The sequence below is a fragment of the Taudactylus pleione genome, unplaced genomic scaffold, assembly GCF_031769625.1.
Source record: "Taudactylus pleione unplaced genomic scaffold, aTauple2 ptg000583l, whole genome shotgun sequence".
NCBI lineage: Eukaryota > Metazoa > Chordata > Amphibia > Anura > Myobatrachidae > Taudactylus > Taudactylus pleione.
In genome coordinates, this window is record NW_028284985.1 from 1,792,100 (window position 1) to 1,803,586 (window position 11,487).

The window sequence follows — 11,487 nt, forward strand, 5'->3', positions numbered from 1 at the left end:
AAAAAAAAAGTCAGCATATTTGTCTGCATTGCAAATGACACTAATGCTGGGTATACACAGACGACGGTGACCGATCTGCCGCAAGAGCGGTAAGCTATACACGCTTACCAATCAGCCCGTCTCTATGTCTGTGCCGACATCACAGCTGGGTGGGCATTTAACTTTGCTGCTAAGTTGAGGTGTCAGTGAAGCAATCCCTGCAGCCAGTACGGATGAAAGGCAGGACGTCCCTATACACACATACAGCATCGGCTTGGCTGCAGAGCTGACGTCGTTCACAGACATATTGGGTGTACACACCAGCGGATGCACTCACATTATATCTTTTGTTGTACCCAGCATTACACAGATTGTATCAGACAGTAAACACAGTCCTCTGCAGCCAGGGGCTTAATTGTAGCTAATTAGAAAATGATATGGGGTCCTATATTTAAAATAGTCCAGGTCTGCCAACGAGCATCAGGTCTTCCTGGATTAGCTACCCTGAGACCTCCTCCTAAAAGGTTTAGGCCAAGATGAGGAACCCTCAGTACTGGGCTCTTAAACCCCTCCTGGCCATTCCTGTACTAACAAGACACCTGACCTCCAACCCCAGATGTGTGTCGCGGACATTGGGGGGGGGGAGGGCAGGGACCAGGTTCTCCAGCGGCTGACAGAGATTTCCTGGCCTCTTTCTCTTATCTGCGGTGGCCGGCGTGCAGAATCCCATGGGTCACTTAGCTGGCCAATGTTCTCACAGATTATCCAATGCTGCGTTGTACAACGCAGCTCGGAAAAGTCATGGATCTAGGAAGCGTGATGGCCCCTGCTGCATTACCATAATTGCAAGGATGGAATTACTAAGCTGCTTGAGTGCACCAATGCAATTCTGTCCTAAGCGGAATAAGGGCCTGATTCAGAGCTGAACGCTCTGACCAGAGCGCTCGCTCTGAATCAGGGCCCTCCTACCTGTTTTAGGAGCGTCCTCATGGACGCCTGCATTGCTGTGGGTTACCACCCACAGCTTATGCGAGCGTCCATGATGGTGGTCGCGATGGTCTTGAATCAGGGCCCTCCTCTGACCAGAGCGCTCGCTCTGAATCAGGGCCCTCCTCCATGAAAATGGAGCGTCCTCCTGGACGCTCGCATAGCTGTGGGTGACCACCCACAGCTTATGCGAGCGTCCATGATGATGGTCGCGATGGACAAGACCATCGCGACCATCGGGCTTGCGACGGAGACCCTGCGGTAGGGTCTCGCTGCCGCAAGCCCTAGAGTGATTTTGGCTCTATCAGAGCCAAAATCACTCCCACTGACATCACTAGTGATGTCAATGGGGCCGGCTTCAGACGGTAGGCGTTCCCATGGGAACGCCTCCGTCTGGCAGGCACGCCCCCGGCACGCCCACCAAAGGGGGCGTGCTGTCAATCAACATCGACAGCACGCCACCTTTGGTGCGAGACCCAGAACGATGGAGAGCCCGTCGCTCGCCGGGTCTCGCGCATGCGCACGACGGAGCTCCCTCCATCGTGCGCATGCGCAGTGGGGGAACATCGACCCGCTTGCGAGCGTACTGCCGCTCACAAGCGGGTCTGAATGACCCCCTAAGACCCAAGGTCTGTAATATTAATGGAAATTTTGCATAGCTGCTGTATTTAGCATGGTAATATTAGAATGCTTACTCATAGACAATGGTTGCCCCCTTATCCCTACCTCTCGTTTGTCGGCAAAATGAATACAGTCTATTGAAAAAGTAAGTCACGTTAAACTAAAGTTTTCTCCCGTTCTTTATGACCTCACCACCTGTGACTTTCTCCTTTTATATTTCGGTTCCTTTTTCCGTTTACAATCCTAATTTTATTTTAGTGTCTGGTGATGGCTTCCAGTTATTCCCAGTTGTTTATGTCTGTGCTGTAATTGCGTAGTGACAGTTGGGGGTCAGTATCAGAACAACAGCTTACATTTAGGGGCATATGTATCAAAGCTGGATGTGAGATAAAATTGTGAGCTATATATCACCAACCAGTCAGCTTCTAACTTACATTTTGCAGGCTGTGTTGAAGAAATGATAGTTTGGAGCTGATTGGTTGGTGATCTATATTTCACAATTTTATGTCACCTCTAGCTTTGATACATAGGCCCCTTAAAGTGATATTTTGCAAACTCACAGCTCCAGTGTTGGTTTCTGTTATACGGAGCCCAGTTAGAGATGTTAGCTGGTATTATATAGTTTTGAGCATCTTATTTTTTCATTTGTAGAGGGTGATAAAAGTCAAGCAGCCGCGTCCTGGCAGCAGCCGCGTCCTCTGGGCAGTTTGTGTATCGGATATGAAACGGTAAAAAGTGTCATTACTTATGTTTGTAGTTCTCGATTCATTGTGATGTCCTAGAGGGGATCAGCAGGAAACCGTGAAATTACAATCTGTGCTGGTTTATAAACTATACATATTTGATTGTAAAGACTGAACGACAGTGGAAACTTTGGGGGGAAAGTGGAATATTTCTGGCATTAATCTTCTCATACTACGCAAACTTTAAAAAAACAGTTCTATGAAACTGCACTACATTCACTACCACGTCTGAGGATGACACTGCGCCACATTCACTACCACGTCTGAGGATGAAACTGCACTACATTCACTACCACGTCCGAGGATGACACTGCGCTACATTCACTACCACGTCTGAGGATGACACTGCGCTACATTCACTACCACGTCTGAGGATGACACTGCGCTACATTCACTACCACATCTGAGGATGACACTGCGCTACATTCACTACCACGTCTGAGATTGACACTGCGCTACATTCACTACCACGTCTGAGGATGACACTGCGCTACATTCACTACCACGTCTGAGGATGACACTGCGCCACATTCACTACCACCTCTGAGGATGACACTGCACCACATTCACTACCATGTCTGAGGATGACACTGCGCTACATTCACTACCACGTCTGAGGATGACACTGCACTACATTCACTACCACGTCTGATGACACTGCACTACATTCACTACCACGTCTGAGGATGACACTGCACTACATTCACTACCACGTCTGAGGATGACACTGCGCTACATTCACTACCACGTCTGAGTATGACACTGCACTACATTCACTACCACGTCTGAGGATGACACTGCGCTACATTCACCACCACGTCTGAGGATGACGCTGCGCTACATTCACTACCACGTCTGAGGATGAAGCTGCGCTACATTCACTACCACCTCTGAGGATGACACTGCACCACATTCACTACCACCTCTGAGGATTACACTGCACCACATTCACTACCACCTCTGAGGATGACACTGCACCACTTTCACTACCATGTCTGAGGATGACACTGCACCACATTCACTACTACATCTGAGGATGACACTGCACCACATTCACTACCACGTCTGAGGATGACACTGCACCACATTCACTACCACCTCTGAGGATGACACTGCACCACATTCACTACCACGTCTGAGGATGACACTGCACTACATTCACTACCATGGAGGTGACAAAGGGCCGGCATGCCCAGAATATCCCCATTGTCTGGCCGCAAATATCTCCTCAAAGCTTTCTTTTACTCTATGCCTGGGGAAGCAGCTGCTGTGGAACTATACATACCAGCATGACATGCCACAGTTGTAGCATGCTCGAATGGCAAATCTGTGGCAGGGCATGCTGGTATGTATAGTTCCACAGCAGCTGACGTGCTGCACTCTGCCTACCCCTTCTCTGTGATGTAACTGTACGAGATGAAGTGACTCCCAGGAAGCTGCATGTGGGATGAGGAACGAGGGAACTGAGAAAATGATCCATTACTCTGTACCCGCTACACGTTTAATGACTCTCCCACCTCTAGCTGAAATCCCGGCTGTTGGGGTGCCAGCAGCCCAGAATGCCGGCACTAGGGGGAGGGTTAGGCTCTTTGGGGGGTGGTTAGGGTGCAGGGAGGGAGGGGCAGGATACTTGCAGACAGGTGTTGTTATCCTAACCCTGTCGGGATTCTGACCGCCAGGATCCCTCACCCACTTCTAAGTAGTAATCTCAAGGTTTTGTAAACTAATTAATAAAAAGATTGCATTCATTGCTTCAATTCATAAGATCTAAGCAATGAAAATATATTATATTGTATAATAACCAGAACAGTCAATGTTGCACCTTTTTTGTGGGAGTCCTGGTGAGGGGATGTAGCCTGGAAGCCGACGTCTAAATGCCGACCGCCGGCTTCCAGACTCTCTAATCCCGGCGTGATACTAATGACAGGCGGCGAAAACTCGAAGCCTGTCATTAACCATACGCCGTACCGAATGAAGGTAAGCCGGGCGCGGACAGCCGCCGGGAGTGTTAGGTTTAGGGCTCCCAGGGGGACTTAGGGTTAGGCACCCCCCTCCCCGGGAGGGTTAGGTTTAGGCTAGGAGAAGGGGTGGTTAAGGTTAGGCACCCCCCCTGGGGGACTTGGGTTTAGGCAGCAGGGAAGGGGGGGTTAGAGTTAGGCACTTGGGGGGAGGTTATGGTTAGGCACCCCTAAGGGAGGGTTAGTGGGTAGAATTAGGTTAGCGATACTTACCTTAGGGACGATCGGGATCTTCACCCTTGCCGGGCTGCCGCTGTCGGGATTTGAACCTACTACACCCCTGGTGAGGGGAATACAGTGTACTTAGCTCTGACAGTGGAGAGAATTCGGTACAGAGGACGTCACTTCTCCGGTAAAGGTTCCCTGTCCTGTACTGATCTGACTTACGCTGCTCTGCAGGTTTCATATGCCTGAAGGCAGGGGCGTCTTAAGAGAGGAGGGAGCCTGTGTGCACTCCCCGTGCGGGGCCCCCTCCTCTCTCCCCGGTGGCCCGCAGCAGACTGACGCGGCTAGCCAGCCACCGGAGCCTTAGTAGACTCCGGGCACTAGAATGTGCCTGGAGTCTAGGCGCAGAACGCCGGAAAATGGCCGCGGTGGCCATTTTCCGGTGTTCTGAGCAGCGCAGACACCCAATGTGGGACAACGGACAGGCAAGTCTAACATAATATGGGTGCTATGTGTGCGGTGCGGGCCCCCCGGGGGGCCCGTGTGCCCCGCACGCACTGCCCCCATTATAGATACACCACTGCATGAAGGCCTCGTAGTTATCACGCAGGGATCACTATTTGGCATCACACCATTTCTGTGACACTGATTATGCACATGGCCCAATGCTGCCGGCACAGGGTTTTTCATGCTGAGGATTAGGAGAAATCTAGAACTTGAACGACCAACTCTGATGGTGCATACACACGGTCAGATATGTCAGATGAATGATTTTACAAACAATTTGAATGATTGAACAATTTGGGGCGAAAAGTCCACACTTTTCACCTGCTGGACTTTGCCTCCTTCGCCTGTTTTCCAGGCGGAAAAGTATCGCACGCGTGCCTGCTATTCCCTGTACTCAATTTCAATGTAGGCGAAATCGGGAACAGGCGAAACTTGGATCCGCGAAAAAAAAAAAAAACACGGGAAGTTTCGGGAAATAATCCTAGGCCCCCCTAAAGATGTCCATACATGGGGGATCACTCTGGGTACCCCCGTTTTTGCCTGCTGAAGAAAGTCTGTTTTTAAATAGCCGCGGCAGGTGCATAATTGCGGCTTGGAAGATGGTGATGCAGAAGAGCATTTAGAAGTTTTTTTGGGGAAAATAACTATGCCCATCAAATTTGGGGTACTTGAAAATGGGTGCAAGCATATCTTTAAGTCCCTTAAATTATTTTAAAAAATTCTGCACAAATGTACCTGCCGCTACTCCCGTAATGAAGAAAACACCTGCCGCATATAAGGGAACCCCTCTGGACTCCATTCCGCTAATTTAGAAGTGCGATCCCTATTTTTTATTTTTTTTTTAAACCCCCCAAATTTTAATTTTTTGGGATGTCTTTATTTTTTATTTTTTTACACACAGATTATTTTTAGGGACCATTCCCAGGGGTGCAGGCTACTTTTTTTTTTAAGCCTGCACCCCTAAACCCCAATTCTGCCCTTTTTTTCGCCTGCTAAAGGCAAGCGAAAAATGATCCCCGTTTTTTTTACATTGACTCTTCGCACAGACGAAAAGTCAATGAAATTGAATACGGGGATATTGGAAATAGGCGAAAATGACGTCATCAGCGATAAATTATTGCCGATAACTGACTTTTCGCCCCATATTGAATATGGCCCTTGAACAATTTTACCAACGATTTGAACGATTTCAGACAGTATTAAAGTGAATGGAATCGTCCAAATCTGACTGCAAACACATCAGATGCTAGATATCGTTATCTGACCTGCGGGAACGCGCATCGTTCATCGTTGCAGTCACACATGTCAGATTTTCTTACAGATATGAATGATTGAATGATTTTTACAATCGTTATCGTTCAGATCTGACAGGAAATCTGATCGTGTGTATGCACCGTTAGTCTCAGGCAGCCTCTGCACACTGAGGGCCTGATTCAGAGCCGGACGCTATTTGCGCTCGCTCGTTCAGAAAAAGGGGCCGGATATTTAAATTGAGCGCTCGGTCTGTTGACGCCTCTATGTCTGAGCGAGCGAACGAAACATGCGCTCGCTATTTTGTAGAGACGCCCCCTGGCCGCTCGCATCCTACGTCATCTCCGCTATTTATTTGATTAATCGAGTACATTGAAAGGCGTCTGAACTGCTCGCAGTGCTTGTGGTTGGATTTTCCTACGGCAATCATGCGAACAGTTCAGGCTAAGAAACAACCAAGTGACGTGGTCGATGACGCTGCTTTGTTAATTATGCACACCCTTAAAACGCTCGTTTTGACCGTTTGGCACGCCTGCATTCGGATCACCACTCCGCATTTTCAAGCACCTTCCCCTGTTACCACCCACAAACGCCTCATCCTGTCACTCAAATTAGCAGGCACTCGCTATTTTGCGAGCACTCGATTTCCGACCGCAATGACTGGTTGGCGCATGCGCATTACGACCCATACGCATGCGCAGATGTGCGAACATCGCTCGGAGCGAACGAGCGGCCGCTTACGAGCGGCTCTGAATCAGGCCCTGAGCCTCAGGCTGTGTTCAGGACCCGCTGCCCAGTGATCATTTCATCTGTGTAGACCTGCATGAAGGAATGGGCTAATGACATGTGGCCTGTTACCACAGGTTCAGGCCTATTTAAGCAGCTTTATGGCAGAAGCAAGACCAGTCCACATCAGTCACAGTATCATGCCTGAATTTTGCAGGTGTTGGACAAGACCAGGATTACTTTTGCACTTGGCCCTTTCCTGCAGAGTGAGAACAGTGCAAAAAATCTTTCTGATAAGTTTATAACATATTCCACCACTAACTGAGCAGTTTGTGTATGGATCCGAGTCAGTGACTTCGCAATATATATAAGTGGCTAGTAAACAGCCTGAACGCTCAATGAAAAGGATGTACAGTTCTCCTACTGACATTGTTTATATGTTATATAGGTTTTATTCCACACACACATTCTGTACTTCTGTGCTTAGATGCTATTCGGATACCTGAAGATTGTCACCTGCGTCATGGCACTCAGCCTCTCTCCGGCAGCTACTACTCCCATCCCCCACCAGGAGACGTCTGGGAGATAGATCAGGGATAATGGTAACATTATGCAGACTGATGAATAGAATAATAACTCGTACAGTCTAGAAAATGAATCTGGATATGTATGGAGTCGTCCATTGTGAAGCCCTGTAGTGCTGATGTAATCAGCAGGTTAGTCTGCCCCCTAGCCCCCCTCGCCTGCCCTGCTTAGGCTGCAGCACTAAGGACAAAGTATCGCTCCTGTCAGAGCCGATGAAGCCGGAGGGCTCGGTCTCTTTACACTTCCATTGTAAATTTGTAATACATTTGAAAAATAGCAAGTTCTCATTGTCTGACGTGTGACATTTCTCTTGTGATTGGCACCGTGCTCCCAGAAAATAGCTCACTGTTTCTTTCATTTATGATTGATGTCCTACACTGACTTCTGCTGGAATTGGACTTCAGACGTTATGAATTTCAATGCTCTTTGCAGCTGTCACAGGCAGCATTACCCGTCGCTAGATATTATCCCATTTACAGTTTCCCTGCATGTCTGAAAGTAGAAATAAACTATACCTTTAAGATGTTGTCCAGCTTCATAGTGACAGGTAATACCGACGTTTAATGCTCTGTCTTTCTGATAATCAGCATTTGGTCATTGCCACATGCACTATTCTTTGTAGGCGGCCTGAACACTCAACTACCATGGAGATGACAAGAAGATAATCTAGAATATGTTGTGTGGTTTACATAAATGGAGTAGTAGTATTCTAATTGTATAATAACCTATAGATAAAGGTTATCTCAAAAACCTATATCCAGTCTCTCTCCAGTATACAGGGCAGCTGAGTCAGGGTGCTCTGCTCTCTCCTGTATACAGGGCAGCTGAGTCAGGGTGCTCTGCTCTCTCCTGTATACAGGGCAGCTGAGTCAGGGTGCTCTGCTCTCTCCTGTATACAGGGCAGCTGAGTCAGGGTGCTCTGCTCTCTCCTGTATACAGGGCAGCTGAGTCAGGGTGCTCTGCTCTCTCCTGTATGCAGGGCAGCTGAGTCAGGGTGCTCTGCTCTCTCCAGTATACAGGGCAGCCGAGTCAGGGTGCTCTGCTCTCTCCAGTATACAGGGTACTTTCCGCTCTCCGGTATGCAGGGTAGTTGAGTTATGGTACTCTGCTCTCCAGTATGCAGTGCATCAAAGTCAGGGTGCTCTCCAGTATACAGAGCAGCCGAGTCAGGTTACTCCTCTCTCCAGCATGCAGGGCAGCCGAGTCAGGTTACTCCTCTCTCCAGCATGCAGTGCAGCCGAGTCAGGTTACTCCTCTCTCCAGCATGCAGGGCAGCCGAGTCAGGTTACTCCTCTCTCCAGCATGCAGGGCAGCCGAGTCAGGTTACTCCTCTCTCCAGCATGCAGGGCAGCCGAGTCAGGTTACTCCTCTCTCCAGCATGCAGGGCAGCTGAGTCAGGTTACTCCTCTCTCCAGCATGCAGGGCAGCCGAGTCAGGCTACTCCTCTCTCCAGCATGCAGGGCAGCCGAGTCAGGTTACTCTTCTCTCCAGCATGCAGGGCAGCCGAGTCAGGTTACTCCTCTCTCCAGCATGCAGGGCAGCCGAGTCAGGTTACTCCTCTCTCCAGTATGCAGGGCAGCTGAGTCAGGTTACTCCTCTCTCCAGTATACAGGGCAGCCGAGTCAGGTTACTCCTCTCTCCAGCATGCAGGGCAGCAGAGTCAGGTTACTCTCTCCAGTATGCAGGGCAGCCGAGTCAGGTTACTCCTCTCTCCAGCATGCAGGGCAGCTGAGTCAGGTTACTCCTCTCTAGAGTATGAAGGGCAGCTGAGTCAGGTTACTCCCCTCTCCAGCATGCAGGGCAGCCGAGTCAGGTTACTCCTCTCTCCAGCATGCAGGGCAGCCGAGTCAGGTTACTCCTCTCTCCATCATGCAGGGCAGCCGAGTCAGGTTACTCCTCTCTCCAGCATGCAGGGCAGCCGAGTCAGGTTACTCCTCTCTCCAGCATGCAGGGCAGCCGAGTCAGGTTACTCCCCTCTCCAGCATGCAGGGCAGCCGAGTCAGGTTACTCCCCTCTCCAGCATGCAGGGCAGCCGAGTCAGGTTACTCCTCTTTCCAGTATGCAGGGCAGCCGAGTCAGGTTACTCCTCTCTCCAGTATGCAGGGCAGCAGAGTCAGGTTACTCCTCTCTCCAGCATGCAGGGCAGCCGAGTCAGGTTACTCCTCTCTAGAGTATGAAGGGCAGCTGAGTCAGGTTACTCCCCTCTCCAGTATGCAGGGCAGCCGAGTCAGGTTACTCCTCTCTCCAGCATGCAGGGCAGCCGAGTCAGGTTACTCCTCTCTCCAGTATGCAGGGCAGCAGAGTCAGGTTACTCCTCTCTCCAGTATGCAGGACAGCTGAGTCAGGTTACTCCTCTCTCCAGTATGCAGGGCAGCTGAGTCAGGTTACTCCTCTCTCCAGTATACAGGGCAGCTAAGTCAGGTTATTCCTCTCTCCAGTATACAGGGCAGCTAAGTCAGGTTACTCCTCTCTCCAGTATACAGGGCAGCCGAGTCAGGTTACTCCTCTCTCCAGTATACAGGGCAGCCGAGTCAGGTTACTCCTCTCTAGAGTATGAAGGGCAGCCGAGTCAGGTTACTCCTCTCTCCAGTATGCAGGGCAGCCGAGTCAGGTTACTCCTCTCTCCAGTATACAGGGCAGCTAAGTCAGGTTATTCCTCTCTCCAGTATACAGGGCAGCTAAGTCAGGTTACTCCTCTCTCCAGTATACAGGGCAGCTAAGTCAGGTTACTCCTCTCTCCAGCATACAGGGCAGCCGAGTCAGGTTACTCCTCTCTCCAGCATGCAGGGCAGCCGAGTCAGGTTATTCCTCTCTCCAGTATACAGGGCAGCCAAGTCAGGTTACTCCTCTCTCCAGTATACAGGGCAGCCGAGTCAGGTTACTCCTCTCTCCAGTATACAGGGCAGCCGAGTCAGGTTACTCCTCTCTAGAGTATGAAGGGCAGCCGAGTCAGGTTACTCCTCTCTCCAGTATGCAGGGCAGCCGAGTCAGGTTACTCCTCTCTCCAGTATACAGGGCAGCTAAGTCAGGTTATTTCTCTCTCCAGTATACAGGGCAGCTAAGTCAGGTTACTCCTCTCTCCAGTATACCGGGCAGCCGAGTCAGGTTACTCCTCTCTCCAGCATGCAGGGCAGCCGAGTCAGGTTACTCCTCTCTCCAGCATGCAGGGCAGCCGAGTCAGGTTACTCCTCTCTAGAGTATGAAGGGCAGCCGAGTCAGGTTACTCCCCTCTCCAGCATGCAGGGCAGCCGAGTTAGGTTACTCCTCTCTCCAGCATGCAGGGCAGCCGAGTCAGGTTACTCCTCTCTCCAGCATACAGGGCAGCTGAGACAGGTTACTCTCCTCTCCAGTATGCAGGGCAGCTGATTCAGGTTACTCCTCTCCAGCATGCAGGGCAGCCGAGTCAGGTTACTCCTCTCTCCAGTATGCAGGGCAGCTGAGTCAGGTTACTCTCCTCTCCAGTATGCAGGGCAGCCGAGTCAGGGTGCTCTGCTCTCTCCAGTATACAGGGCAGCTAAGTCAGGTTATTCCTCTCTCCAGTATACAGGGCAGCTAAGTCAGGTTACTCCTCTCTCCAGTATGCAGGGCATCTGAGTCAGGTTACTCCTCTCTCCAGTATGCAGGGCAGCTAAGTCAGGTTACTCCTCTCTCCAGTATGCAGGGCAGCCGAGTCAGGTTACTCCTCTCTCCAGCATGCAGGGCAGCCGAGTCAGGTTACTCCTCTCTAGAGTATGCAGGGCAGCCGAGTCAGGTTACTCCCCTCTCCAGTATGCAGGGCAGCCGAGTCAGGTTACTCCTCTCTCCAGCATGCAGGGCAGCCGAGTCAGGTTACTCCTCTCTCCAGCATACAGGGCAGCCGAGTCAGGTTACTCCTCTCTCCAGCATGCAGGGCAGCCGAGTCAGGT